Source organism: Corylus avellana, chromosome 9 (assembly GCF_965113065.1).
Source record: "Corylus avellana chromosome 9, dhCorAvel1.hap1.2, whole genome shotgun sequence".
NCBI classification, from domain to species: Eukaryota; Viridiplantae; Streptophyta; class Magnoliopsida; order Fagales; family Betulaceae; genus Corylus; species Corylus avellana.
This window is the reverse complement of record NC_142498.1, coordinates 13772106-13778883: the sequence shown is the minus strand read 5'-3', so window position 1 is coordinate 13778883 and position 6778 is coordinate 13772106.

Genomic DNA, 6778 nt, shown 5'->3' with positions numbered 1-6778 from the left:
CTCAAAGAGCCATCTGTAACATCCCACCCCAATGACACACAATATTGTCCGCTTTTGGCTCCCCTCAAATCAGACTTCCCAAGAGGTCACCCATCTTGGTACTACTCCAGCAGAAGCATGCTTAACTACGGAGTTCTGATGGGATCATGACCATCATGGCTTTAAAACGCATTATTGTCATTAAGGGTGTAGTATACATTTAAGCACATTCTCATCTCCATACCCAGGCGATGTGAGATGTCACAATCACCCCTCTAAGGACCCAGCGTCCTCGCTGGCGACCCTCATGGGTTTAGCCTATTCTTGGCGTTCGCCCCAGTGAGCGCCCGCTAGCGACCTTCATGGGCTTGTGCACGCTCCCCCCATCTCAGGCTGGGCAATGGCTCTGATACCATACGTAACATCCACCCCAATGACACACAATATTGTCCGCTTTTGGCTCCCCTCGAACCAGACTTCCCAGGAGGTCACCCATCCTGGTACTACTGCAGCAGAAGCACGCTTAACGGCGGAGTTCTGATGGGATCATGACCATCTCGGCTTTAAAACGCGTTGTTGTCATTAATGGTGTAGTAAACATTTAAGTACATTCTCATCTCCATACCCAGGCGATGTGGGACGTCATACCATCTCATGCTAAACTTCTCAAGGATCTATGGACACAAAGTCACAAATCTAGGAACCATGTTCCTAAGAAGATCCTTCGAAGCAAGCAACTAGACTATCGGAGACAGCGAAACATCCTTCCTGAGTCTTATGCAGTTTTCAAGAAGAAAGGGTAGAAATGATTGGTTGGACACCTAAATGATCAGGGAAAGTGCCGTATTTTTTCTTCTTTTTATTTTCCGCACTTCATTTCTAAGTTCTTTTTCTTTTGTCATTTTATTTTTTTGTTTCTAACAGCAATTAATCTTTTGATGTTTGTTTCTGTGAGAAAATATTGTTGTTAGTTTCGTTGACAGGTGTTTTGGTGTTCAAGTTTGAGGGATGCCCTGACCTTTTTCACACCTTGATGTTCCATACTTCTGGTAATGTATTCCTTTACTACACATTGAAGGCAATGTGTAATTCAAGTTTTGGGGTATGTAAAGACACTCTGTCTATTTGTTTGTTTTTATTTGTTTTTATCTATCTAAAAAAAAGAAAAAATTGCTATGTTGTTGTTAAGCATGAGTTAGCTGTGGTTTGATTTTCATTGGCTTGTTTAACATTTTGAACACACCATAATGTCATTAGAAATTTATCTGAGTCGTTTTACTCATTTTTGGGTTAGAGAGACTTCACATATTTTGAGTTGATTACCACAAGCACATTAGCATAGAGTCTGTGAGTTATGAAATTTGAACTAAATCATGTGTATCTTGATATTTATTGGATGATTTGTTGATGAGTAATCTTGGCTTAAAAAAAAAAAATCATTTTGAGTTTCTCATTGAGTAACCAAACCTCTTGCCTCATTAAGCATTGAATGTTCGTGTAAAAGGGCGTGAAATTGAAGTTGGTTGATTGTATGGCTAGTTTGGCTTCATAGCCTTTTTGACTTGAGTTATTAAGACCTTAGGGATGTTTCTACATCTAGTGCCCTAAAACTATCTGGTTTGGGAGTTATTAGCCTAACATTTGTTACATGGATCAATTAGAAAGCTTAAGGGAGTTAAGCATTGCACATCGGCTTTTTACACGGTATTATTCGTGAATTCCATGGTATACTCTAACATTCACTCCCTTCTAGTTAGTTTTAGCCCCCCACATGACTTTTCACCTCTTAAAGGGCAGTTTCAAGCCTCCTTTGGTTTTATGATGATCGTTTCACACTATGCAAAGATGTGAAAAATATTTATTTTCACACTCCACATGTTTGCTCAGACCTTTTGTTGTTTCATATAAAAAATATAGTATTCATACTTTTCTCCTTCCATTGGTTGTATATCTCTCTCGTCATTTTGGAATGCCCCACACCGTTTTGGACCAGTTATAATATGTGGTTAAATAATCTCTCTCTATTTTTTTTTTTTTTTTTTTGTATTATGATATAGTAGAATAAATAAGGAATAAATGAACTCACACATCCTTTATCTTGAAAAATGGTTTATTAATCATTCTTGTAATTCCTCACCACTTGAAATCAACTAACTAAATTTTCTAAACCAATAAAGAATTATATTCTTTTAAGTAAAAAAAATATTTAGAGAGTTTAATATTTGGTATATTTAAAAAGTGAGAACCCAAAATAATTTTTTTTTTTTTTTTTTTTTTTTTTTTTAAAAAAGGTAGATCTTTATCTAGAATTTGGCTAAAGTTTGAAGTGCTCACTAGAAGTGCTGTTCAATAGAGGGTTTTTTTTTTTTTTTGGCATATAAGTAAAATGATTTATGAATATATATAAAAATGCCTAATTAAGAAAGAAACACTTTTCTTTCACACTCCACAAGTTTTACTAAAAAAAAAAAAAGTTCTTAGGAGAGTTGTACACAATTTGTTGTTACTGTTCACAACAATAATGAATAATATGGAATCGAAAAAAGAGAGTCGAGATACAGATTTACGTGGTTCGGCAATGTGCCAACGTTCACATAAGAGAGTGTAGCTATATTTTTCTATTCAATGATTTAGGGTTACAATATAACATATTTATAGAAAAAACCCTAATTGTAAGTATTTTGGAAATGCCCCCCACAGCTTATTTGTCCACAGGCCCACATATACTAATTATGCCCAATGGGTCAGTAGTAGAATATGAGCCACTTGTTCCAACAATCTCCACCTTAGCGAGTATTCACCTCTTTGAAGATAATCAAGTATTGGGTCTCCACCTAGAACTAATAAGTTTGGGGATGCCACCTCCTCTCCTCTACTTTCTAGCACATGGAGACATTTGTCAAGTCCAAGCAATGCTTGAACTTGTCTGCGGTAATAGGCTTCGTCAACATGTCCGTTGCATTCTCAAAAGTGTGAATTTTTTCAAGTAACAATTCACATATAGCAACCAATTCCTTGATCTTGTGAAACCGCACATGAATTTGCTTGGTTCTCGCATGATACACCTGGTTCTTTGCCAAGTAAATGTCACTTTGATTGTCACAATACAATGGAACTCCACCTTGCTGAATACCCAGCTCCCTGACTAACCTTGTAAGCCACAAAGCTTCCTTTGCAGCCTCAGTCGCCGCCATGTACTCCGCCTCAGTTGTGGACATCACAACCGTGGATTGGATCATAGACCTCCAACATATGGGTCTTCCTACAAGAGTGAACACATAACTTGTGGTCGACCTCTCGTCATCCAAATCCGTTGCATAATCCGCATCTACATGCCCGACGATTGGCAAATCACTTTTTTGTCTGACAAAAGTAATGTCATACTTTATAGTACCTTTCAAGTATTTGAAAATTCATTTGACTGCATCCCAATGCTGTCTCCCTGGATTCGCCATGTGCTTGCTCACCACACTGACTGCATGAGCCAAATCTGGTCGGGTACATACCATAGCATACATCAGACACCCCACTGCACTGGCATATGGGACTTTAGACATATCTTCAGTTTCTTCAACTATCTTTGGACACTGTGAGGTAGACAAACGGAAGTGATTCACCAAATGTGTACTCACCGATTTCACATTCTCCATGTTAAACCTTTCCAACACCTTCTTCACATAGCCGGCTTGAGATAGCTACAATCTCTTAGCATCCTTGTCCATGTGAATCTCCATGCCAAGAATCTTCTTGGCTGGGCCCAAATCCTTCACGCCAAATTCTCTACTCGACAAAACCTTCAGTTTGTTGACCTCCACTATACTCTTAGCTGCAATAAGAATATCATCCACATATAGTAACAGAAAAATAAATGAGCCATCATCAAGGCTCCTCACATACACACAACAGTCACAATTAATAGTTTGGGAGAGATATTATAATTAGGTGATAGTTTGAGGGAGGTATGTGGATTTTTCCCTCTTGTGGTCAATTTTAATCATGTAGAAATCAAACCGCTTATACCACTGCCTTGGAAACTGCTTCAACCCATAAAGTGACTTCTTCAATTTATAGACCAAGTGTTCCTGTCCAGGTTGATTGAACCCTTCTAGCTGCTCCATGTAAATCTGCTCCTCCAAATCACCATGGAGAAAAGTTGTCTTCACATCCATCTGCTCCAATGTCATGTCATAATGAGCTACCAACGTCAATACCACTCTGATGGAAGTATGTCTGTCCACAGGGAAAAATATTTCCTCGTAATCAATCCTTTTTTGCTATGCATAATCCTTTGCTACTAAGCGAGCCTTGAACTTTTCCCCTTCTTCTTTCTGATATTGCTTCATTTTTCTTGAACACCCATTTACACCCTATCGCCCTCTTCCTCTCTGGAAGCTCCATAAAATCCCACATTTTGTTCTTATGTAGGGATTCCATCTCCTCCGCCATAGCACCATTCCATCTACTCTTCTCTTGGCTATTGACAACCTCTTGAAAAGTAGTAGGATGTCCACTACTGATGACAAGAGTATAAGAAACCATGTCTTCAAAACAGTACCTAGTTGGTGGCCTGATAGTGTGTCTAGGCCTGTCTGTAGCTATAGTGTGATGCTCCTTAACTCTTGAAGTAGAGGTATCTGTACTCTGAGAAGTGTTCTCCTGCACAGGAGTCTCTAACTCCACCTGCACCACCTACTTATCAATGCTACTGCTTTCTAGCACTTGCTGTTCTTTACCCTGTGTACTATTCAACATGAAATTTTCATCAAATATCACATCTGTACTAATCACCGCCTTGTTTGCCTTTAGATCCCAAAACTTGTAACCCTTAACCCATTTCCCATATCTGAGAAAGACACATTGTCTAGACTTTTGATCAAGCTTCGATCGTTCTTCACTAGGTATGTGTACATAGACTGGACAACCAAATACTCACAAACCAGAGTAATCTACCTCATTACCTGTTCACACCTCCTCTTCAAATTTCCCATCTAGTGCTACTCTCGGTGACCTGTTTATCAAGTAACATATTATACTCACTGCATCTGCCCAAAAAATCTTCGCAAGTCCAGCATTCAACCTGAGACATCGTACTCTCTCTGCAATAGACATGTTCATCCTTTCCGCTACACCATTTTTGTTGTGATATCTTGTGTACTATGAAATGTCTCTCTATACCATCCTGCTCACAAAAATCTCTGAACTCGTCGTTTGTGTACTCAGTTCCATTATCTGTCCTGAGGCACTTAACCTTCTTCCTAGTCTGGTTCTCCACTTCAGCTTTCTACAACTTGAACTTGGCAAACATCTCTGATTTGTGCCGCATGAAGTACACCCAAACCTTTTTGAAAAAATCATCAATAAAAATAATGAAATACATATGTCCTCCCTGTGATGTTGTTCTACTAGTCCCCCAACATCTGAATGAACATAATCCAGAATACCCTTTGTCTTGTGTGTGGCTATCTTGAATTGTACCCTATTCTGCTTTCCCAGAACACAGAATTTATAGAAATCAAATTTGCACGTTTTGATTCCCTTTAATAGATTTCTCTTATAAAGCTCCAGCATGCCCCACTCACTCATATGACCCAACCACATATGCCACAAAACAGTACAATTGGACTCAGATTCCATAGAGGCAATTTCACCTACAATTGTACTTCCCAACAGTTTATAGATATTCTTTGAACTTTTCTGCCCCTTCATCACTACCATCGCACCCTTAGTCACTTTCATCACTCCAGATTCAAACTTATAACCATAACCGTTTGAGTCTAAAATGCCTAATGAAATCTGATTCTTTTCCACTTTTGGTACATGTCTAGCATCACATAATGTTCTAACTACACCATCAAACATCTTAATTCTGATATTACCTATTCTAGTAATTTTGCAATGTGTACCATTACCCATAGTAACTATAACAGAATTAACTGACCTATAGGTGTCAAACCAAACTTTGTTGGACGTCACGTGAAACAAACATGCTGAGTCCAGAATCAAAGAATTCACAGGATGCTCTGAATTAGATGCAACAGAAATCATATTACCATCAACATCATCTGAATTGTTTTCCACTACATTCGTAGATTTTGAGGAACCTTCATTCTCGTCGTCCTTATTCTTCTTCCAATCTGGATAGTCCCACTTTATATGCCCTTTCTTCCCACACTTATAGCATTTGAAGTCTTCCTTTTCCGAGACTTTGACCGAGAATTCTTGTCATTCGAACTACCATTGTTATTGCTTCTTCCACGCTCATGGTTATCCTTTACAACTAGCCCTTCTCCTTGAGAACTTTCATCACTGATTTTCTTCCTCTGATGAAAAGCCAACAAGGCTCCGGTAACGTCCTCTAAGTCCAAGGATTCTTTCCCCCATGTCAGAATTGTAACCAAATTCTCATACGTAGGAGAAGTTGGGAGTGAATTCATTAGCATCAACGCCTTGTCATCATCTTCGAACTTTACATCAACCCTCTTCAAATCGCCGATTACCTGATTGAACACGTTGATGTGTTGGCTTAGATCCGAGCCCTCCGCCATTTTCAAGCCGTACAACCGCTGCTTTAGATAAAGCTTGTTTGTCAACGACTTTGACATATACTGACTTTTCAGTTTCAACCAAATTGCCACAAGAGATTCTTCATCCATGACATGATACATCACGTCATTTCCTAGATAAAAGCCGAATAGTAGCCACCGCCTTAGCCTCAAGTTCCTTCTATTCTATGTCTGGCATACCTTCTGGTTTTGTCCCATATAATGCCTTCACCATCCTTTGTTGCGCCAACAAATCC